Below are 24,959 nucleotides of genomic sequence, written 5' to 3'. Positions count from 1 at the left end.
CAGTGCTCTGCACACAGTAAGTGCTCAATAAATACGATTGAATGAATGAATGAGTAGAAGCCAGTGAGATCATGTGACCATGTGGGGCATCAAAGAGCAGAGATATATTAATTAGAATTCAGGGTCACCAGAGACCCAATCACAGCTGATCCATATAAGGTCCACTCAATTATTTTCTACCATTAGAGTTTGTCTTTTCAGGGAAGAGGGCAATGGTAACTGTTTAACTCACGTGTCCCTCCCTTTCCAATTCTAATACTCACATCTCTAGTTAGGAATAAGCAAGCTCTCCAGAGCCTGTGGAGGCACATTGTAGGCACTTCTCCAAGAGGTCTTCCCTGACTAAGCCCTCCTTTACTCTTCTCCCACGATTTTCTGTGTCACCCTGACTGACTCCCTTTATTCATCCCTCCATCTGAGCCCCGTAGCACTTACATACATATCTGTAATTTATATTAATATCCGTCTCCCTTATCCATCTTACTGAGCAGTAAGTGCTGAATAATTGCAATTAACCTGACTGACTAGCCTTAGTCCAAGATTGTGTTAGTAAGTTGAAGAATGGGTAGGATTAACCAGAATTGTACTCCTGTGGTATGGAGAGATCTGGGTTTCCAATCTGCCCGGAAAGAACTGGGTATATCATCTCTGGCAAACATCGGAGTTGTATGTAGTCCCGGGGAACACTTGCATTGGTGAAATCATTTAATAAAATAGTATCTTGTCTCTGAGGCCGGAGGAAGGGTTTGGCGTTATCCCATCAGAATTTATTATGGTCTCTGGAGGCTCCTGCCCACATCACAAAGACCTTAAATCACCTCATAACATGGTGTACGGTTTCCACTATCAAAGGGCCCAGAGGAAGAATGCAGACAAGAATTGGATATATCAAGGCATTTTACCTGTACCTAACTTCAGAGAAGAGGTGATTCTGGTTTATTCTCCCTCAACTCTCTAAGCTTTACCATCTTTCTGAAAACTGATATGAAATAGCTGGACTTCCTTCATCTAATGAGGCTTATTGTATTGGATGAAAGGGTAAAAGAGAAGCTAATGGCCTTCCACTTTGCATTTTCAGTTTCTGTGAGATGGTGGAATTACTGATGAGAAATTTTAGTTGACTCTTGAGACTTTTATGTTGCAACTTACACGTGATGTATTTAATTGTGGTATTCATTCATTCAATTATATTTATTGAGCACTTACTGTGTGCAGAGCACTGTAGTAAGCACTCGGGATGTACAAGTCGGCAACATATAGAGATGGTCCCTACCTAACAACAGGCTCACAGTCTAGAAGGGGGAGACAGAAAACAAAACAAAACATGTAGACAGGTGTCAAAACCATCAGAATAAATAGAATTTTAGCTATATGCACATCATTAACAAAATAAATAGAATAGTAAATATGTACAAGTAGAGTAATAAATCTGTATAAATATATACAAGTGCTGTGGGGAGGGGAAGGAGGTAGGGCAGGGGGGATGGGAAGGAGGGGAAAAAGGAGGCTCAGTTTGGGAAGGCCTCCTGGAAGAGGTGAGCTCTCAGTAGGGCTTTGACGGGAGGAAGAGAGCTAGCTTGGCAGATGTATGGAGGGAAGGCATTCCAGGCCAGGGGGAGGATGTGGGCCGGGGGTCGATGGCAGGACAGGCGAGAACGAGGCACAGTGAGGAGGTTAGCGGCGGCAGAGGAGCGGAGGGTGCGGGCTGGCCTGGAGAAGGAGAGAAGGGAGGTGAGGTAGGAGGGGGTGAGGTGATGGAGAGCCTTAATTGTGATATTTAGTTACTTGCTAAATGCCAAACACTGTGCTAGGGGCTGGACTAGATATCAGATAATCAGGTTGGACACAGTCCTGTTTCTGATTGGGTTCACAGTTTGAGAAGAGGTATTTAATCCCCATTTTACAGAGGAGGAAACAAAGGCACCGCAAAGTAAAGATTCTTGCTCAAGGTCACACAGCAGGAAAACAATGGCATCAAGATTTGTATCTCAAATCTCCTGATTCCCATTACTGTGGTCTTTCCACTAGATGGTAGACAGTAAGTTCCTTGTGTCCTTGTTGTCCTTGCCAACTTGCACTTCCCAAGCGCTTAGTACAGTGCTCTGCACACAGTAAGCGCTCAATAAATATGATTGATTGTGGGCAAGGATGGTATCTACTAACTCTGTTGTAGTGTACTTTCCCAAGCACTCAGTACTGTGTTCTGCACACACTGCACACACTAAGCACTCAAATACCATTGATTGATTGGGCTAGCCTGCTTCTGAATTTTAATTTAATTTACACACACAACAGCTCACTGGTCAGTTTGCAGTAATGAGCAATTACCTAAGCTTCTTTCTCCAAATCCATTCCTAATAAAGAATGTGTAAACTGCTCTGCTAATTTCTTTATTACCTTGAGCTTCCTTCCTATCCCTTAGACCTTTATTAGCCACAATAAAGCAATGGATCTGACTCCTCATGAGTGGAGAAGTTTGTCCCATTTCTTTCTAAATGAATAGCCTAGATAAATAGTATCAAGATTGTTTATAACCATTATCACATCCCATGTGAGATTAATTCCAATTTATGAAGCATTTTCCACAGTTGCTGTTCTAATGTGTTATTTTTCTTCATGAGAAACAGTCATTGCATTAAATCAAGTAGAACATGATATTTTTAAATGGTGTGTTTGGCATGAAATGAAATCAAGCATTTAAAGTAGTATTATGAAACAAGGACAAATGGACAAATTCCATATTATTAACTTATGTGCCAAAAATGTCTCTCTAGGGATTAAAATGCCTTTGAATATTGAGAGCCTTTTACATCAAAGCCCTTCACAGGCTCTTACTTATTGCACTCATGGTCCTTCCATAAGGAGGGGGAGAAGCATTTTTATCCCAATAAGTGGATGGGAACATTTGGTGTATAGAGTCTGAAATCTGGAACTGGAGAGGAACTCAAGAAATCATCTGCCTTCCAGGCAAATAGAAGACAGGCTTTTTCTGAAACCACTCCTTCTCAATCAGTTTGGTATGGGTATAAAGGTGATGATACAGCCTGATGGGCATTGATAAACATCTGTGACAGATGGTTGCCTGGCCTTGGTCCAACCCTCAATCCCTTTCACTGTCAGGAGAAATTTCCGGACACTGCATCCAGCAACAGTGGTGGGATCAGACTGAAATCACAGTCCCGTCAGCTCGGAATCATCCTTGAAAATACGGAGAGCATGGGATTTCCAAAACCTCATTTTACTCAAGAGTATGGATCCCTTTTAGTGGTTTTCCTTTTTCCAGGAACTGCCTGCAAGGAGCAGAAAGGATGACTTCTAAACCATATCTCTCTACCCTTTCCTAGTCTGTCCTTCTGGCCTTGCTTCTAGTGAGCAGTGAAATATGGCTTGAGAAGCAATGTGGTGTGGTGGCTAGAGCATGAGCATGGGAGTCTGAAGGATCTGGATTCTAATCCCAGCTCTACCACTTCCCGGCTATGTGACCTTGGGCAAGGCACTTCACTTCTCTGTGCCTCAGTTACCTCATCTATAACATGGGGATTAAGGCTGTGAGCTCCATTTGGAACAGGGACTGTCCAACCTGATTAGCTTGTATCTACCCCGGTGTTTAGTACGATACCTGGTACATAGTAAGCACTTAGCAAATATCATAAAAAATGGCCCAAAGGTAGGAAAAGAAGGAAGCAGCAAGAGAAGAAATGAGAGGACTGGAAAATCCACAAACTGGATATCAGTCAGTGGTGTTTAGGGAACGCTTACGGTGTGCAGAGCACTACACTAAGTGCTTAGGAGAGTACAGTGCAATAGAGTTGATAGCCATGTTCCCTGCCCACAGTGAGTTTACAGTATAGATGGGGAGACAGAAATTTAAATACATAAGTGATAATCAGCTGCGAGTTGGTTCGGGGAGGCGGGTGCCCTTTAGGTGCTGTTGTGAGCCAGAATTTGACAGTGAGATAAGCCTTTACCAAAAGAAACCCTAAATGGGCCTTGGAGTTGTCCCATCAACAAATGAATAGAGGAGGCAACTTCTTTATTTGGGTTGGCGATCCTGGGCACACACCAGGTGTTTGAGGCCCGATGATCTTGTGCTGAATATTTATTTGTTCAAATGATTATTTGGTTTTCCTCAGGAATCTGGGGTCTTTAGCCAAGTCCTTCTCTTCTTGCATTGTTTGTCAGTGGGGAAGTAACCCTGCCTCCCCGTTTTGTACTCCGAGATCTGCAGAGTCATCGCCTCTGACTTTCAGATTGCTGACCCTCAGCTGAGAGGCGATGTGCTGCTGATAATCTTTGGAAATTTCCATGTATTTTCCATTCCTTTCCCAGGCCCATCAGAAATGCTATCTATTCCTTTCCATATCATATCAGCCCATCTGTCCCTGCAAACAACCCTCAGTTACCTATCAGGATGGCTATTCAAGCTCTTCAGACAATCCAAAAATTTTATAGCAGCCTTTAATATCACCCTCCCCATCAGAACAAAGCCAAACTGCTCATAAGTCACAAAGAGTCCGAACTGAAATCTACCTCTCTTCTCTAGCTCTCTCATTTCAGCGGCAGAATAGTCCCACTTAGGGCCCTGAGCAGAATAGAATCAGTCACTCATCAATCAGCGGTATTTTGAGCATTTACTATGGGCAGAGCACTGTACTAACTGCTTGGGAGGGTTCCACGCTACAGAATTCGACAAGTTCCCTGCCCATAATGTGCTTACAGTCTAGAGGGGGAGAGAGACATTCGTATGAAGAAGTAATTTATAATTTAAAGATATGTACATAAGGGCTGTGGGGCTAGGGGTGGGGTGAGTTTCAAATATCCAAAGGTCACAGATCCAAGCGCATAGAAGACGAAGAGAGAGCGAACCAGGGAAAAGAGGGCTTAGCCGGGGAAGACCTCTTGGAGGAGATGTGACCTTAATGGTTTGAAGGTGGAGCAAAGCTTAGTAGAACTGGTGCTTGTTCAGACAAGCTCGAATACCTTCAGACTTACCTAGGCTGAATTCTCAAGGTTTAGCAGGTCCCAGAAGCACTCAAATACCAGTTGGCCTGAAAGTCAGAAGACCTTGGATCTAATCCCAGCTCTGCCACTTGTTTGCTATGTGACCCTGGGCAAGTCACTTACCTTCTCTGTGCCTCAATTTCCTTATCTGTACAGTGGGGATTCAATTCCTGTTCTCCCTCCTACTTAGACTGGGAGCCCCATGTGGGGCAGGGACCGTGTCCAACCCGATTAACTTGTATCTACCCCAGTGGTTAGAACAATGCTCAACATATAGTAAGTGCTTAAGTACCATAATTATTAATATTATTAAGCCTCAAGGACCCTGGGTTACTACTTCCCTTCCCACCCTGACTTTTCCCCCTGTTAACTCTCAGGGAAAGGTGCTAGTAAGAACTAGAATGACAAATGGCAAGCAGCAGTAGGTAGGAAGGAGAGGTAAAATCCATGAACTAGGCTATCATCTCATGAAAATGGAAAGTGGGTTGGATATTCAGAGTAAAGCCAGAGGAGGGGTAAGACGATAGAAAACTCATTATTCTGTCTCTGGTGTAGGTACAAGTTAATCAGGTTGGACACAGTCTTTGTCCCACATGGGACTCGTAACCTCATTCCCCATTTTGCAGATGAGGTAACTGAGGCCCAGAGAAGTTGAATGACTTGCTCAAGGTCACACAGCTGAAAAGCGGAGGAACTGTGATTAGAGACCAGGTCCTTCTGATTCCCAGGCCCATGCTAGGGTTCGCTCCTTCTCCGAATGAAAATTGGGTGATCTGGCCATTTTAAAATGCATCTTCAGAATTTTTTCCCCTTGGGGATTTCCCTTCTGTCCGCTCTGTAAAGGCAAGAATTTGCTTGGGTAGCTGGCACCTCAACCCGTGATTGATTTTGGCTTCTCTCTTGCGTGAATGTTAGCATTCTTCTCACTCCCAAGTAGAACTCTTACCTCTAAAGCAGGTTTTGGTTGGTATGAAGTTTTTAATTGACCGTGAAGACCAGTCTCCCAAATTAATTAAAGTTGTCTTAACGTTATAAAGGACAAAGGTGGCTCTGATGTCAAAAGTTCAGTTAGCTATTTGGGCCATTAGCAAATAGAAAAAGGAGGTATTGTACTGACGAAAACACTTGCAAACAAAACCTAAAAATAAAAGGCTAAAATAAAACTGTATTTTTGTAATTAAAAGCCATTTTTTTCCTGGATTTAGAGAGAGTAAACATGGTCATGGTCCCACGGGGTGTGTGTGTGTGTGGGGGGGGGGGGGTATATATATGTGTGTGTCTGTGTGTATATATGTATATCTACACACACGTGTGTGCGTAACCCTGAATTCACTTATCTGACTGCCATTCATGTGGAATTGTCAAGAACAGAAGCTAGGGCCAGTTTTAATCAGTATCTTTATAGGCGACTGAGTGATTTAATAAAAGGCTTTAGTTATTTGGAGGGATTTTATGGTTGTTTTCTAAGTTTTATCCATTGTCCTCCAGTCCTCTGAAGACCCAGTGAGTGGAAATGGGCCAAAATTCAAGTAGGAAAGATTTTTGATTGGTCAGAAGGAAGAATTAAGTCTTCAGAGTAATAAAATGTAGGTTATGTAAATTCAGTCCCTCCAAGGAATAAGTAGACACCAGCTTGTCCTCAGATGCAGGACCTTAGGCCTGTTCATCTCTAGAGATCCACTTATCTTGTGGATCAAATTTCTTCATACTAACTGGATTTCTTGCAAAATGAGCCTCACAAAATAATGCCATGATCTCCTCTCTCTCACCATTGAACCCTTGCTCAAACCCTCCCCACTGCCTGATGCTCCCTCTACTCATATTCAACAGACCACCACTGTTTCCATCTTCAAAGCCCAACTAAGATTATATTTCCTCAAGGAAGCCTTCCCTGACTAACCTTTCATCTCCCCACTGTTTTCTCCTCCCCTTTTGCGTCACCTATGCACTTGGCATTCATACCAACTAAGCACTTTGCTACTCCTCCCACCCTTATGTCCACAGCACTTATTTACATGTCCTTATACTCTGCTGCTTCCTTATCAGTAATTTATTTTATCTGCATCCCCTTCCAACTTTGAGTGTAAACTCCTTGTGAACAGGGATCTGTCTGTGAACTCTTTTGTACTGTACTCTCCCAAGGGCTTAATATTGCTCAGCACATAGTAAACACTCAAATACCATTGATTACTAATTTTCATACACTAGCCCTAACAATTTAATGATTTTTTTTAAATTTTGTCTTGTTTCTGCTTGTTGCTTTCTCCTTGTCACTTGGTCAGTGTCGTATTTATTGAGCATTTACTGTGCCATAATTTTTGTTGGGTTTCAGAAAGAGTAACTTGAAAACACAAAGGCACTTTCAGAAACTGGAAAGTCAACACTAAGTTTGTCACAAGACATGACCAAGAAAGAGCACAAGTTTTCTCAGTTGGGCAGCAGCAGAGTCAAATTCCAAGTCCTGGGAGAACGGGAAGGGAAAAGCTTATGGAAATGAAGCTTACTGACATCTTGGCAGGGATCTGCTTCTTTCCAAGTCACTGAACTTGAACAGGGAATAACTAAATCTCAAGCCGGACTGCAAATTCAGGAGATAGAGGTGAAGCCATTTTATTTCTCAGCTGACCAAGGGAAAGAAGGACTGTGATTCAGGCTTCAGAGTGGATTTTTTGTTTGTTTTGTCCTGATAGTCTGGTTGGGTCAAAGACAAGAATCAACACAGAACAGTGACCCTCCAGATTCAACCACAAGAACCAAGACAAGGTTTAGAGGTCATTGTTTCCCAAATTCAGTCAAGCTAAGGAGGAAAAGGTTATGTGTGGGAGGGCATGTGGGATTTTTCCTCTCAGATCCCACCACCCTGCAGTTGCTTCCCTCTCCTCCCTCTGCCCGTACTTCATGAAATTAATCAATCAATGGTATTTATTGAGCACTTACTGTGTGTAGAGCACTGTACTAAGCACTTGGGAGAGACGATAGAAGAGAGCTGGTAGACGTGTTCCCTGCCCATAATGGGCTTGCCGTGCTGCTTGGCCTTCTCCCACTGCTTGCAAAAAGTGCTAGGAGAATCATCGTTCTACTGGTGGTGACTGGGTTTTGTTCACAACCCAAATAATCCAGATCATTGCCAGCTCTTTCCTTCACATTGTGCCTGGGTAAATCCAGGCTGTAAGGATGGAAACCCCAACCTAGCAGAAGTGTGTTGGCTGGGTTGAGGGGAGGCAAGGAGAGAGGAAGCCATGTGGTCCAGTGGATAGCACTTGGGCCTGGGAGGAGGCCAGAGGGACCTGGGTTCTAATCCCAGCTCTGCCACTTGTCTGCTTGTGACCTTCGGCAAGTCACTTCACTTCTCTGTGCCTCAGTTACCTCATCTGGAAAATGGGATTAAGTCTGTGAGCCCCAGGTAGGACGGATATGGACTGTGTCCATCCTGATTACTTTGTATATAATAATGATGGTATTTGTTAAGTGCTTACTATGTGCCAAGCACTGTTCTAAGCGTTGGAGTAGTTACAAGGCAATCAGGTTGTCCCACATGGGCTCACAGTCTTCATCTCCATTTTACAGATGAGGTAACGGAGGCCCAGAGAAGTTAAGTGGTTTGTTCAAGGTCACACAGCAGACAAGAGGCGGAGCCGGGATTAGAACCCATGATCTCTGACTTTCAAGCCCATGCTCTTTCCACTAAGTCAATGCTGCTTCTCTTGTATCAATCCCAATGCTTAGAATCGTGCCTGGCATGTAGTGAGCTCCTAACAAATACCATCAAAAAAGAGAAGAAATCTTTTCACTCTTCATATTCTCTCTTTATTCTTCTCATGCTCACCATGAAGTTAGTTAGTGGGACTGGGGAGTCATACAGCATTACTCCTCCCCTTCATCCAACTCAAAAGAGCCATGTGTGGTAATGCAGAACCTGGAGTGTGTCCACATTGATGCCATTGGAGGGCCCGGGACTTGATTTTCCCCAAACGTTTCATTTCCTCTTATGACCAAAGCACCGTCCATCACAAGAATGGCTTTAAGAAGGTTGGTGGAGGGTCACATCTATGATGATCCCTTTGGTGTGTCCCTTTAAAACAATTTCAAAAATAATTTTCTCCCTCCACCTCCTCTCATCCTTGTGTCAAGCCTCCTTCCATGTTGGGAAAGTGACTTGGTCCAGTTGCTACCCCATAGGCGGTTGTGCTGAAAAGATTTGCTACCTTAAGTTAATCTGCTGTCCCAGACCCAGGAGCCATTTATCACTGGAGTCTTTTCTGTGTTCACCATGAGGTGAAATCAACACCTTAGTTATCAAAGACTCCCCTATTCGTCTGTGAGATGAATGGGCTTTTTCATTGTGACTCTAAAGGTACAGAGACAGGTGACAGAATTATGATCTCAAGTTTTGCATTTCTGCTTTTGCCCCTCACACCTGAGCCCCTTATTTAATCTAGCATCCATATGACTCCTTCCTGGGTTTAACCTTGCATCTAGTCTAGACCAGCCTAAAACATGGAGGCCCTAAGGCAGAGAAGAATGACAAGGAAAGCACTCATACGATGATCTCTGTTAGGAGGTGGAAGGGTCACTCGGCCAATCTATCGGGAGCCCCTTCGGAGATACATTTGGAACGAGCCTGGAAGCAGAGTAAAATGATGAATGCTGGGAAATGAGCTAAGTTGGATCTCATGCCTGGATCACTTTTCTAAAAAAAAAAATAATAATTCAGTCCACATCTCCCCACGCCTCAAAAACCCCAGTGGTTGCCCATCTACCTCTGCATCACAAAGAAACTCCTCACCACTGGTTTTAAGGCACTCAATCAGTTCTCCCCCTCCTACCTTACCTTGCTGATTTCCAACCACAACCCAGCGAGCACGTTTCGCTCCCCAAACACCAACCTACTCAATGTACCTCGATCTCGTCTATTCTGCTGCCAAGCCCTTGCCCACGTCCTGCCTCTGGCCTGAAAATTCCTCCCCTTTCATACCCGTCAGACCACCATTCTCCCCATCTTCAAAGCCTTATGAAAATCTAATCTCTTCCTATAGGCCTTCCCCAACTAAGCCCTCATTTCCCCTACTCCCTCTCCCTTTTATGAAGCCTATGCACTTGGATCTGTTCCCTTTAAGCAGTCACCCCATCCTCAGCCCCAAGCTCTTATATTTCCTCTATCTTTAATGCATTTTAATACCTGTTTCCCCTTCTAGACTTAACTCATTATGGGAAGAGATCATGTTTACCAACTCCATTGTGTTGTACTCTCCCAGACTCTTAGCTTAGAACTGCGCTCTCCATACAGTAAGTGCTCAGAAATTACCATTGATTGATTAACTGTATTTTGCCTCTTCAGCAAGCAGCCTAGCCACCTTCCCAACCATGCTGCTTCATAGGCTGTGTTGTAAGGGGTTGTCTTTCTCTAGACTGTAAGCCATTTTTGGGAAGGGAACCTATATACCAACTCTGTTGTTCTCTCCCAAGGGCTTAGTAAGTGCTCAATAGAGAAGCAGCATGGCCAGTGGAGAGACCACTGGCCTGGGATTTGGAGGAGTCAGAGGACCTGGGTTCTAATGCTGGCTCTGCCAACTGCTTGCTGTGTGACCTTAGGCAAGTCACTAAACCTCTGTCTACCTCAATTCCTCAACCCTCAAATGGGGATTAAATAACTGTTCATTCAATCATATTTATTAAGCGCTTACTGTATGCAGAGCACCTGTTCTCCCTCCTACTTAAACTATGAGCCCCCGTGGGATAGGGACTATGTTCTACCTAATTAACTTGTATCTACCCCAGCTCTTAAAACAGTGCTTGACATATAGGAGTCATAACATTTTTAAAAAGGCCCTCAATCAGCTGTCTCCCTTCTATTTCCACTCTCTTCTCTCACTGCACCCCAGCTCATTCTCTTTATGCTGCTGAAGCTAACCTATTCACTGTGCCTCATTCTCATCTCATGGCTGAACTCTTTTTGATGTCCTCCCCACTACTCAGAACTCCTTCCCCCATCAAATTTCACAGAGCACAGTTCTTCCCATTTTCAAAGCCCTTCTGAAATAACATCACCTTCAGGAGAGCTACCCCGATTAATTTCTACTCTCCCTTATATACCCACTGTTGTCTAATCAGCACGTCTATGCCACCTAAGCAATTAAGTACTTACAACTTCCCATAGCATTTTTGTACTAATCTCACATATCTTCTTACTTAATTACTAACTCATTAACATTTGCTTCTTCCTCCTATTTGTAATTTATTTTGAATATATTTATTTATTTTAGATGGTTAGCTCATTGAGAGTGAAAACCATGTCTTCTACCCCCACTGCATTCTCTCTAACAAGCTCGCCTCTAGACTCTAAGCTTGTGTGGGCAGGGAACATGTCCATTATATTATTACATTTTTCTCTCTCAAGTGCTAAGTAGAGTGTTCTGCACAAAGTAAGTGCTCAATGAATCATTGACTGATGGACAAGCACTTAGCATAGTGTTCTTCACGCAGTAGACACTCAGTAAATCCTATTAGCTGATTTCTCTGTCCTTTCTGTTTTGGATTGCTCAATATTAGCTCACCTTATGGCAATGTTTGGGGCCCTCTTGTCATCTATTCTCACACAGTAAGCACTCAATAAATACCTTTGATTAATTAGTTGATTTCCACATTCCACTCAGCATAGCTATGTCACAGTGAGCATAGTTGAGATGGTAGGGAATTGGCCTATTTCCACAGCTTTATTATTTGTCATCCCCTTTGACAATCTGTCGAAGGTGAACCAAACGAAGTGTTGGTAGAACTGCATTTACAATTGGATGTAGCCTTTATTAAGCACTTACTGTATGCAGAGCACTGTGCTAAGCACTCAGGAGAGTACAGTATAACAATATAAGTGGCACATTCCCTGCCCACAATGGGCTTACAACCATAGAGAAAGAAGGTTGGACAGTGCTGTAGCTTTGCAGTCCTTCGTTTTGGTTTGTGGCCTGATGCCACACTGCCGATAGTAGCAAAACTCCTTGAATGAACAAATGTCCCAAGGCAGCAGCCGAAGTGTGTATTAATTATGGAGTTGTTTGAGTGTGAAGATTTCTAGTAGGCACACTGTTTCCAAACACACCATGCAATGGTTTTCAGGGATGGCTGAGAGTATGCAGCAGGGAGGAGGAAGTTTGCAGATCTTGTTTTCTAGTTTTCACTGATTCCCTTGCAAACCTACAGCTGGTTCTGTTGGCTGCTCATTTGCCATACTGGCTCTGGAATATTTAGTAACCTCTGGTGAACTGGGACCTGGTTGTACTATCTGCTTACGTTCCAATGTGCATGAATCCTCCACATACAATGATTGTGACTCTCATTCAACTAGTGGACATGCTCCAGTTGCTGGCTTATTATTTCTATTTTGTTATTTTAGTCAAAATTTTTCTACCCTAAGGATCAGAGTTGAGCACTGCATAGTCCTGTGTTGGGCAGCAAAATAGAGAAACAGACTAGAGCAACCCCAAATAAGTGCCTTATTTGTATCCTCCCAATCTCGATCCATTTCTTACACTTTCCCCCTGCAAAAACTAAATATTTTTCATGTGTCAAACACTGTTCTAATCACTTGGGTAGGTACAAGTTAATTAGGTTAGACCTAGTCCCTGTCCCTCAAGAGTTCACAGGCCAAGTAGGAGGGAGAACAGGTAAGCACTTAACAAATACCATAAAAAAATGGTGAGGGCAAAGGAGAGCAAGTCAGTCATCTAATAGCATCACTGCACCTTGCTGGGTATCTTTTTTCTAATCAGTGAGGTTTGTTAAGGGAGACATGCATTGGGTCTTGTGATTCCTTTATTCAACTTGGCTGCTCAGATAAGGGTGGCATAAGGAGGTTCTGAGGAAATATTTTGGTTTATAGCTTCAGTAAATCTCGAGCTAAAGGTCCAGGGGCTCAAAGCCACAGTGAAATAAACCATCAGGTAATGAGTGTGACATGCTCCCTTAATTCCCCAAGCAGTAGCAAGAGCTCCCAGAAGGATGGAGTTGGCTGGGTCAGAATCAGATTGAACAAACAACAATATGATTATGTTTTTCACATTTCGGCTCCAGAGCCAGAACCGAAATTGGCATACTAATTTGGAGTGGAAAGTTTTTGAACAAAAGAGGCACTACTTGCACAGACTTGTCTGCAGCCCCTAAGTTTGGCAAATAGGGAAGCACAACAGTATATGGGGGACAAAGAATTCACACTGAGAAATCCACCAGACAAGAGAAAGTGAGGCAGACTCTGATCAAGAAGGAATTCATCTTGAGCTGGAGAGACAGAATATGAGGATTCAGTTTTGCATTCCTCACCTATTTTGCAAGGGGGGGGACTTTGAAATGGCAGCTTGGAAAATTGGCAAACCCAACCATCCTGGATTACCTGACTTCCAAATCTTAAGACTGAAATTCAGCAATTCAAGATGAGACTTGCAGCTCTTTCATTACTCTGGGTTTAAAGGGGATGAGTTGGAGAATTCTTGGTAAATACATCAGGAAATATCCTAAGAGCTTCTCTCTTGACAAATGCAATTTTCAGATCAGTCAATCAGTGGTACTTACTGAGAGCTTACGATGTGTAGAGCACTCTTCTAAGCACCAGGGAGAGTACAATACAACAGAATTAGCAGACATTGAGCTTATGGTCTAGCGGACTCAGTGCATCTGGAGTACTAAGTGTCCTCGTCCAGTTGAGAGAGTGAGTGAAAACTTGTGAGTCTGGATGTTATATTGTATTTGAGAGGAGGAGTATCAAGAATCAGTTGAAAGGGAGCTGGATCTTTCATTTGGCTCCTGAGCACTTCCATTCTTCTAGGATTTTCCCAGGGGTTTGACCAGATTGTTCATTGACCATTGATGAGACTGAGGCATTTAGCAAAGGTTAAGTGCCTGGACCAGATTTCTCCGTGGGTCAGGAGAAAGAGTTCCCATCTGTTCCAGTGGGCCCTGCCACTGGCTTCCTTCCCATGGGTAGGAGGAGACTGCCCACTGTGCTGAAATTAGTCCTTAGTCACTGGACAGCGTGGCCTACCTGCAGATATTTCATTGTCCAGGACTATAGTTATAGCCAGGAGCAACAGTTTGGAGCCCAAGGGTGCCTTTCTAGCTTGCCCAAAGACTGATTTCTTTTAGGCCTGGTCCATTGTGGCACCCCCGTTCTCTAGAATGTAAGCTCATTGTGGGCAGGGAACGTGCTTACCAACTCCGTTACATTGTACTCTCCCAAGCACTCAGTACAGTGCAGTGTACACCGTAACTGCTCACTAAATACAGTGTTAATTTGCATGGCTGATTTCATTCCACAGCGAGAGCAGTCTGCTGATTTATTTTTTTCCTATGGTATTTGTTAAGCACTTCCTATGTGCCAGGCACTGTTCTAAGCACTGTGGTAAATGCAAGCTAATCAGGTTGGACCCAATCCATGTCCCACAAAGGGCTCACATATTAACCCCCATTTTACAGATGAAGGAACTGAGGCACCAATAGGTGACTTGCCCAAGGTCATACAGCAGGCAAGTGAAAAAGCAGCATGATCTAAAGGAGTGTTTCCTAGTGGGTAGAGCATGGGCCTGGGAGCCAGAATAATCTGGGTCCTAATCCCGGCTCCAACCCCTGTCTGCTGTGTGACCTTGGCCAAGTCACTTCACTTCTCTGGGCCTTATTTAGCTCATCTGTAAAATGGGATTTAAGACTGTGAGCCCCATGTAGGACAGGGTCTGTGTCCAAACTGATTACCTCGTATCTGCCCCAGTGCTTAGAATAGTGCCTGGCACATAATTGTTGTCTGTCTCCCCCTTCTAGACTGTGAGCCCATTGTTGGGTAGGGACCGTCTTTATACGTTGCCGATTTGTACTTCCCAAGTGCTTAGTACAGTGCTCTGCACACAGTAAGTGCTCAATAAATATGATTGAATGAATGAATAATAAGTGCTTAAGAAATACTGTTTTAAAAAAATGGCAGTCAGCATTAGAACCCAGGTCCTTCTAACTTCCAAGCCCGTGCTCTAGCCACTGTTCATTCATTCATTCATTCAATCATATTTATTGAGCGCTTACTGTGTGCAGAGCACTGTACTAAGTGCTTGGGAAGTACAAGTTGGTAACATATAGAGATGGTCCCTACCCAACAACAACAGGCTCACAGTCCAGAAGGGACTAGGCCATGCCGCTTCTCTAATTATCACTATGTCTTTTTCCATTGTTCAGGGACTATCCCATTGGCAAAAGCCGTGTGGCCCAATGCTCTTGACATTCAACTGGCTTTGTGTCATACAACTCTCCTCTATTCAGAAGTTTGAGCCCAATGTGTCTGTCTCCTTGGGAATCTCAGGAAGCCAATCAGCATTTTGGACCCTCAGCCCATCGCAGGGATAATGATGGTCCGAATGGGGTCAGGGCTGATCATTTGGGGGCTCATATCATAATCCCCCTCCAATACTCCTCTCTTTCATCCCCTTCTCTGAGGAAAATAGGGGAGAGGAGGTCGGGGAAGGCTGTTCAGTTGAGGAATGATTTATGAACCCCCTCCCCCGCCAACCAGTCTCCAGACCCAAAGTGACCATGTTGGATTTAAATCAGCCTTGAAAACACTATCTTTCCATATAGCCTTCCCAAAATGGATGAGGAATCATCTTTCCTGGTGACTTTTAATGCTAGGGTGGACAAGGAAACAAATTATCCTGCAGGGTATTCCTGCTCAGAAGCAGGGGGATGACTTGGAATGGGCTTGAGCCATTGAGGCCCTTGAAATCATTTACATCTCTATGATTCATGAACCCCCCCGCAGCCTAGGGCTTGGGTGTCTGAGCTAGTTTCAGGGGGGTTTATAGTGTCCCCTAAGATTTGTATGTATTTTTTTATTGTATTTAGTTAGCATTAAACAATAACAATGGTACTTTTTAAGCACTTACTATGTGCCAAGCACTGGGGTAGATACAAGGTAATGAGGTTGTCCCACGTGGGGCTCACAATCTTAATCCCCATTTTACAGATGAGTTAACTGAGACCCAGAGAAGTTAAGGGGCTTGTCCAAGGCCACACAGCAGACAAGTGGTGGAGGCGGCATTGGAACCCATGTCCTCTGACTCTCAAGCCCGTGCTCTTGCCACTAAGCCATGCTGCTGTACTAATCATTGGGATAGAAACAAACTAATCAGGTTGGACACAGACCTTGTCCCACATGGGGCTCTCATTCTTCATCCTCATTTTACAAATGAGGTAACTGAGGCACAAAGAAGTTAAGTGACTCGCTGAGGGCCACACAGTAGGCAAGTGGCAGAGCCAGAATTAGAACCCAGGTCCTTCTGATTCCCACGCCTGTGCTCTATCTAGTAGGTAATGCTATTTCTCTGTTGGTCAGGGCCTTGGGTTCTTGGAGGACCGGAGCGAGAATTTCTGTCTCTGAGAAGATGTCGTGTTTGTCAGGTGTGTGCTTGATTCTTTAATGCCAATATTGACATGAGCAATTTTGAAATGAAGTCTAACACACAAAACCACTTTGCTCACCTCTTGAACCTATTAGTGTTCACTTCTACAGTGATGGTGTGGGTTGTGCCCACATCAGCTGCACTGAAGCATGATGAAATGGAAACTGCAGTCAGAAAGTCTGCAAGTACCTGGATTATCAGTCTTATAATGAAGAGTTCTTAACAGGTTCACTGCTGCAAACAGATCACTTGTATTTATTGAAAAGTAACACAAGGTGAGACACTTATTGGAATGACATATTCAGAGGAAATTGCCTTTGTTTTCAGAGGTCTCCTCAGTTCCTTGGCAGGGTTGGCTTTTCATTTCTCCCGGATGGTAATCTCATTTTTTTTTTGTTCAGGCCTTATAAAAATGAGTGCCCATTTCCCTAGAGGGAAGAAGAAAGTACAGTTTTGTAAAATTTTAGCAGCTCCTTAAAAAAAGGACATGTTATTAACCCTCAATGTTGTCGTTAGAGTCCTGTTTGGGGGTCAGGTGTCTCATTTTGAAAGTGTCTCATTTGAGCGTTCTTTCAAAGAATGGGTGACTGTCACCAACTAGGTTTGGTAGCAAACAGGGCCATACCAAGACCATGCGCCTATGTAAGAACCTTCCCAGATGTTAGTGAAGAGTGTGTGAAAAAGAAAAGAGGAAGAAAATTATAGAAAAAATCACCAGAAATAAGGCCAGTAAATTGATCATTTGTTGGTTACAGTTCCCATTTAACATTGAAATATGAATATTTTCTGGGCAAACAAGAAGCCAGTCTAAAAATCCAATGTGCCTTCGAGGAGATTGACAGTTTGCCAGAAACAGCATCAAGTGTTATATGAAGTTGGAAAGTCTACAAGGCCATGGTAGAGTCCAAACTTCTATAATGGTTTTGGTACCTGGACCTTCCACAGATAGCATAATATAAGCTTCTCAAGCTGTTTCACCCTCTAGACTCTTAGCTTGTAAGCTCATTCTGCTGTCAGGATCATTTTTTTTTTACAAAAACATTCAGTTCATGTTTCCCCACTCCTCAAGAACCTCCAGTAGTTGCCCATCCACCTCCGCATCTAACAGAAACTCCTAACCGTTGGCTTTAAAGCACTCAATCACCTTGCCCCATTCTACCTCACCTCGCTGCTCTCCTACTGCCACCCAGCCCACACACTTTGCTCCTCAAATGCCAACCTATTCCATCTTGTCTATCACGCTTTTGACTTCTCGCCCACGTCCTGTCTCTGGCCTGGAACACCCGACCTCTTCATATCCAACGGACAGTTACTCCCTCCGCCCTTCAAAGCTTTACTGAAGGCACATCTCCTCAAAAGGCCTTCCCTGACTGAGCCTTCATTTCCTCTTTTCCCACTCCCTTATGTGTCGCCTTCGCACTTGGATTCGCCCCCTTTATTCACCCCTTCTTCAGCCCCACAACACATATATGTATATCAGTAATTTATTCATTTATATTAATGTCTATCTCCCGCTCTAGACTGTAAATTCGTCAGAGGCAGAGAGGATGTCTACAAACTCTGTTGTATTGGACTCTCTCAAGCACTTAGTACAGTGCTCTGTACACAATAAGTGCTTAATAAATACCATCAAAGATGATGGTATTTGTAAAGCAAATTTCAAATGATGAGGTGTAACACCCATCTGTTTGGAGATGAGTGCAGCAGTTAGACCAGTCTGGAAGTCTGCAGTTAGGATATAGGGGTTGTTCTCTGTAGGCAAGACTCTTCAGAGAAAATCATGACACCAAGATATAAACTTCCAAGCAGCAGCAAAGTGGGAACTAGTGCGGCCTAATGATTAAAGCGTGAACCTGGGAGTTAGAACCTGGGTTCTAATTCTGGCTCTATCACTTGTCTGCAGTGTGACCTTGGACAAATTACTTAACTTCTCAGTGCCTCAGTTGCCTTGTCTGTTAAGTGAGGAATAAGACTGTGAGCTCTGTGTGGAACATGGATTGTGTCCAATCTAATTACCTTGTTTCTACTCCAGAGCTTCGTACAGTGTCTGGCACATAGTAAGTGCTTTACAAATACCACAAAAAAAAGTAGCAAAGACGACGTGGAAGTGTTGGTTGAGTCTATGCCCACATCCTTTGAACCACTCCCAACAGCATGGATAAAACTAGATAACAGATCTGCTTCGTCTTTTCTCTGTTGACATAGTATTTTGATCTCCCATTAGAGGCAGTTGAGAGCATCTCAGTTTCCATTCATAAATGAAGGTCTTAAGACATGGCCTGTCATGACAGTGATTGAGAGCCATTGAGTCTTCAAGCACAGGTTGATACTATTTACGGACACACAAGTCAAGGGAATTTTTAATTAAATGCTATGTCACTTGGCTAATTAAATGATAAAAAGCAGGTCATTTATCAGATAACGTACCAGAGCTGAAGTATTATATCATTAGGGTTTCTGAGTGATAGATTTTTGGGGGTGATTGTTCAATTGCTCATTTCCAAATTTCAATTCATTTATTCAGTGCTGGCTGCAAATTTGGTTTTAAAATACATTTGTGGGTGTGCACTTTCACTGTGAGTGTTCTTTTTTAAAACTTTGTTTAAGATGTTTAAGTCAATATGTACATCTCTAAGAGAAACTTCAGAGAAAGGATTCAGGCAGAAGCTCTTTCTGCTCCCTTTGGTATATATGTTCAGATCCTAATACTTTGTTGTCTTTCAATCTTAATTCAGTATATTTTCCTTTCTGGACCTATTCATTAAAGGAGAAGGAAACAAGTCATTCAATCCAAGTTTCTTAGAGTAGCCCTTTGATTTAAGCCCTGCATATCAGTACAAAGTAGTGCTAGAGCCCCTACACTCCACAGAACCCCTGTTTGGATGCGGTTTCTGGGATTTGTCACACTAGAATAATCTGGTACTTTCCTGAAAGATGAAAATAGGCCATTTAAGGAAACGAGAAAAAAGCACAGTCAGAAATCCAATTAAGCTATTCTTTAGCTTCTGTTTTACCCTAAACCACCAACTTCACTTTATTCCTTTTCTCCTCTTCCCCAGCTTCTCTTACCTCACCGCCCTGGGGTCTACTAGCATACCCTGTCCCATGTATAGCTCCCTTCTCACTCTTTTTTTTATGGTATGTGCAAAGCATTTACTAAGTGCTAGGCACTGTACTAAGCGCCATGGGTAGATATAAGCTAATCAGGTTGGACACAGTCCATGTCCCACATGGGGCTTACAGTCTTAATCCCCATTTCACAAATGAGGTAAATGAGGCACAGAAAAGTGAATTGCCCATGGTTACATAACAGAGAAGTGGTAGAGTCAGGATTAAAACCCAGGTCCTTCTGACTCCCAAACCTGTGCTCTATCCACTGGGTCATGCTGCTTATTAACTCCTTTAAGTAATCCCTGTATTTACCCTTTCTTCTCGCCCCTCTGCATCAATTATGAACAAGACTGTACACCCTTAAATTAATTCATTCAATTGTATTTATTGAGCACTTGCTGTGGGCAAAGCGCTGTACTAAGCACTTGGAAGAGTACAATACAACAAGCAGACATATTCCCTGCCCACAATGAGGTCACAGTCTTAAACTCTTTGATACTCAACCCAGCCCCACAATACTTAAATAAATTTTCTTATATTCTCATATTTCTCAGTTTGTCAGCTATGTGCTAGACTGTTGAACTACAGTATTGACACAAGCAAATTTGTAACAAAGTCTAACACACAAAGGCACAATGGAGAGAGTAGTATTAGAGAAGCCCAGAGATTTCCTCATGAGATATTTCTGGTAAGATGGGGGAGTTGAAGAGGGGGCTGGAAGAGGAAAGGGTTGTAGAATAAAAGGAGGGATTTTATGGATACCATGCCTAATGGTTTCAATTTTACAAATGAAGTATGTGGTCAGGTCATTAGGGGCAAAAGATGGGAGGGGAGGTGGGGGATTTGAGGGCATGAAACTTATAAAACAACTGGTGAGGGAAATGGACACAGGACTACAACTATTGCTATTACTACAATTAGAGCCTTGAGGAAGAACTTCAGGGATTGCTGGCTAAATGTCTCTCTTCTGACTCTGAAATAATCCATTTCTAGTTAGGGTTCTGTCTTCTAGGAGATTCTTCAGAATAATAATAATAATTGTGGTATTTGTTAAGTGTTTACTACGCGCCAGGCACTGTACTAAGCACTGAGGGGCGGGGGGTAGGGGGTGGGGCGTACAGGTAAATCAGGTTGGACACAATCCCTACCCCACATGAGGCTCACAGTCTTAATCCCTGAGGTACCTGAAGCACAGAGAAGTTAAGTTACTTGTCCAAGGCCACCCAGATCCAGGCAGTTGTCTGTCATTGTTAACTCCAGAATCCTGTGCAAACAAAAGGTGACCATGAGGATTGTCTCTTGTTATCAATCAATGGTATTTGTGTGACTTTGGGCCAGTCACTTCACTTCTCTGGGCCTCAGTTACCTCATCTGTAAAATGGGGATTAAGACTGTGAGCCCCAAGTGGAACAACCTGATCACCTTGCATCCCCCACGGTGCTTAGAACAGTGCTTCACACATAGTAAGTGCTTAACAAATGCCATCATCATCATTATTATTATTATTACTCTCTGCAGAACACTATACTATGAGCTTGGGAAGCAGCGTGGTGTGAAGCCCCATATCCCTCCTACCATTCCTTTCCAAACTCCTTGAACGAGTTGTCTACACTCGCTGCCTAGAATTCCTCAACAACAACTCTCTCCTCGACCCCCTCCAGTCTGGCTTCTGTCCCCTACATTCCACGGAAACTGCCCTCTCAAAGGTCACCAATGACCTCCTGCTTGCCAAATCCAACGGCTCATACTCTGTCCTAATCCTCCTCGACCTCTCAGCTGCCTTTGACACTGTGGACCACCCCCTTCTTCTCAACACGCTATCTGACCTTGGCTTCACAGACTCCGTCCTCTCCTGGTTCTCCTCTTACCTCTCCGGTCGTTCTTTCTCAGTCTCTTTTGCAGGCTCCTCCTCCCCCTCCCATCCCCTTACTGTGGGGGTTCCCCAAGGTTCAGTGCTTGGTCCCCTTCTGTTCTCGATCTACACGCACTCCCTTGGCGACCTCATTCGCTCCCACGGCTTCAACTATCATCTCTACGCTGATGACACCCAGATCTACATCTCTGCCCCTGCTCTCTCCCCCTCTCCCCAAGCTCGCATCTCCTCCTGCCTTCAGGACATCTCCATTTGGATGTCTGCCTGCCACCTAAAGCTCAATATGTCGAAGACTGAACTCCCTTGTCTTCCCTCCCAAACCTTGTCCTCTCCCTGACTTTCCCATCTCTGTTGACAGCACTACCATCCTTCCCGTCTCACAAGCCCGCAACCTTGGTGTCATCCTCGACTCCGCTCTCTCATTCACCCCTCACATCCAAGCCGTCATCAAAACCTGCCAGTCTCAGCTCCGCAACATTGCCAAGATCTGCCCTTTCCTCTCCATCCCAACCACTACCCTGCTCATTCAAGCTCTCATCCTATCCCGTCTGGACTACTGCATCAGCCTTCTCTCTGATCTCCCATCCTCGTGTCTCTCTCCACTTCAATCCATACTTCATGCTGCTGCCCGGATTATCTTTGTCCAGAAATGCTCAGGGCATATCACTCCCCTCCTCAAAAATCTCCAGTGGCTACCAATCAATCTGCGCATCAGGCAGAAACTCCTCACCCTGGGCTTCAAGGCTGTCCATCACCTCGCCCCCTCCTACCTCACCTTCCTTCTCTCCTTCTCCAGCCCAGCCCGCACCCTCCGCTCCTCCACTCCTGATCTCCTCACCGTACCTCGCTCTCGCCTGTCCCGCCATCGACCCCCGGCCCAGGTCATCCCCCGGGCCTGGAATGCCCTCCCTCTGCCCATCCGCCAAGCTAGCTCTCTTCCTCCCTTCAAGGCCCTGCTGAGAGCTCACCTCCTCCAGGAGGCCTTCCCAGACTGAGCCCCTTCCTTCCTCTCCCCCTTGTCCCCCTCTCCATCCCCCCATCTTACCTCCTTCCCTTCCCCACAGCACCTGTATATATGTATATATGTTTGTACATATTTATTACTCTATTTTATTTGTACATATCTATTCTATTTATTTTATTCTGTTAGTACGTTTGTTTTGTTCTCTGTCTTCCCCTTTTAGACTGTGAGCCCACTGTTGGGTAGGGACTGTCTCTATATGTTGCCAATTTGTACTTCCCAAGCGCTTAGTACAGTGCTGTGCACATAGTAAGCGCTCAATAAATACGATTGATGATGATGATGATGAAGTAACTTCACTTCTCTATGCATCAGTTACCTCATCTGTAAAATGGGAATTAAGATTGTGAGCCCTACATGGGACAACCTGATCACCTTGTATCCTACCCAGTGCTTAGAACAGTGCTTTGCACATAGTAACCACTTAACAAATACCAAAATCATTATTATTATTATTATTATTATTATTATTATTATTATTATTATTATTATTATTATTGGGAGCGTACAGTGCAACAGAGTTGATAGTCTGTTAGGTCAGAGAGACTGGGAGAGCATTTGAAGGTTAACTTCTTCAGAATCAGAAATTCGAATAGTAGCAGCACTTTAGTTGCCACAACAACTCCTCCCACTGCAGGGAGAGGGAAAAGTTTGAGAGGGGGAGAAGGAAGGGGAAATGACAATCCTTCTTTCCCTAGCAGAGAGGGAAGCTGACAGCTGGTGACAACTGGGGATTTGAAATCAGAAGAAAGTCTGCTGGATTCAAACAGCTGAGGGTCATGGATCTGCTGAAGTGAAGACTGAAAAAAGGGCCTTTGTTATTGGCACTGTGGGTAAACCCTAAACTGGGCTGTTCAGATGGCAAAGCAGCCGATTGTGATGCAAGAGAGAAGAAGAGAGAGGTGACAAAGGAGAAAGGGAGATGGAGTGGGAGTGACAGCTAGGCAGATGAAGAGAGCAAAAAGCCTCTGGTGTGTAGGAAGTCAGATGAGCAATTAAAGATGTGGGAGCTGAGGTGGGGAAAAACTTTTATGTGACATTCAAAATGACTTAGGTAATTAGTAGAGAACCATAAACTTTAAAAGTTGACAGGTACCATTTCATTGCAACCGCTACCTTGCTGGTTCAATCTCTCATCCTATCCCGACTGGATTACTGCATCAGCCTCCTCTCTGATCTCCTATCCTCCTGTCTCTCCCCACTTCAGTCAATATTTCACTCTGCTGCCCGGATTGTCTTTGTCCAGAAATGCTCTGGGCATGTTACTCCCCTCCTCAAAAATCTCCAGTGGCTGCCAGTCAACCTACGCATCAAGCAAAAACTCCTCACTCTCGACTTCACCTCACCCCTTCCTACCTCACCTCCCTTCTCTCCTTCTACAGCCCAGCCCGCACCCTCCACTCCTCTGCCACTAACCTCCTCACTGTGCCTCGTACTCTCCTGTCCCACCGTCGACCCTCAGCCCACGTCCTCCCCCTGACCTGGAATGCCCTCCCTCCACACATCCGCCAAGCTAGCTCTCTTCTTCCCTTCAAAGCCCTACTGAGAGCTCACCTCCTCCAGGAGGCCTTCCCAGACTGAGCCCCCCTTTTTCCTCTCCTCCTCCCTATCCCCCCATCCTACCTCCTTCCCCTCCCCACAGTACCTGTATATATGTTTGTACAGATTTATTGCTCTATTTATTTTACTTGTACATATTTACTGTTCTATTTATTTTCTTAATGATGTGCATCTAGCTTAATCGCTATTTATTCTAATGACTTGACACCTGTCCACATGTTTTGTTTTGTTGTCTGTCCCTCCCTTCTAGACTGTGAGCCCATTGTTGGGTAGGGACCATCTCTATATGTTGCCAACTTGTACTTCCCAAGCTCTTAGTACAGTGCTCTGCACACAGTAAGTGCTCAATAAATATGACTGACTGAATGAATGAATGAATTGCACCAGTAGAGAGAGAGCAATTCTTAGGAATCTAAGAAGTCTGAATTTCCTACTAAGCAGCCAATAGAAACACTGGGTATTAGCTATCTACAGTGGTATTAATAATAATTATGGTATTTGTTAAGTGCTTACTATGTGCCAGGCACTGTACTGAGTGCTGGGGTGGATACAAGCAAATCAGGTTGGACACAGTCCCTGTCCCATGTGGGGCTCCCAGTCTCAACCTCCGTTTTACAGATGAGGTAACTGAGGCCCAGAGAAGTGAAGTGACTTGCCTAAGGTCACACAGCAGACAAGTGGCAGAGCTGGAATTACAACCCATGACCTTCTGGCTCCCTGACTGGTGCTCTGTACACTATGCCATGCTGCTTCAGTGGTTTTTATTGGCTATCCCTGACTGCTGTTCTCTTGTTATATCAAGTTTACAAAATAAGAAACTGATGCCCAGGAAGATCACCTGACTTTTTTCCAAGGTCACAGAGGAATTATAACTGTGGCATCTGTTAAGCGCTTTGTATGTTCCCCATATAAAACACTGGGATAGGTACAGTAATCAGTTCGGGTACAGTTCCTTGTCCCAACCGGG

At 44.1% G+C, this 24,959-nt stretch overlaps 1 protein-coding gene across 1 annotated transcript in view; it reads left to right on the top strand.

The window, feature by feature from the left end:
- The first annotated feature begins 16,358 nt into the window (after positions 1-16,358).
- MAPK4 (mitogen-activated protein kinase 4) overlaps positions 16,359-24,959 on the top strand; it is an 85,492-nt gene continuing 76,891 nt past the window's right edge. Inside the window, exon 1 of the mRNA XM_038743824.1 lies at positions 16,359-16,425. The gene's annotated coding sequence lies outside the window, so the exon portion shown is untranslated. The remainder of the gene's footprint in view (positions 16,426-24,959) is intronic.

The sequence above is a fragment of the Tachyglossus aculeatus genome, chromosome 3 (genome assembly GCF_015852505.1).
Source record: "Tachyglossus aculeatus isolate mTacAcu1 chromosome 3, mTacAcu1.pri, whole genome shotgun sequence".
In the NCBI taxonomy this organism is placed as follows: domain Eukaryota; kingdom Metazoa; phylum Chordata; class Mammalia; order Monotremata; family Tachyglossidae; genus Tachyglossus; species Tachyglossus aculeatus.
Note: the sequence above shows the minus strand (reverse complement) of the source record. Positions and strands in the feature narration are given on the sequence as shown.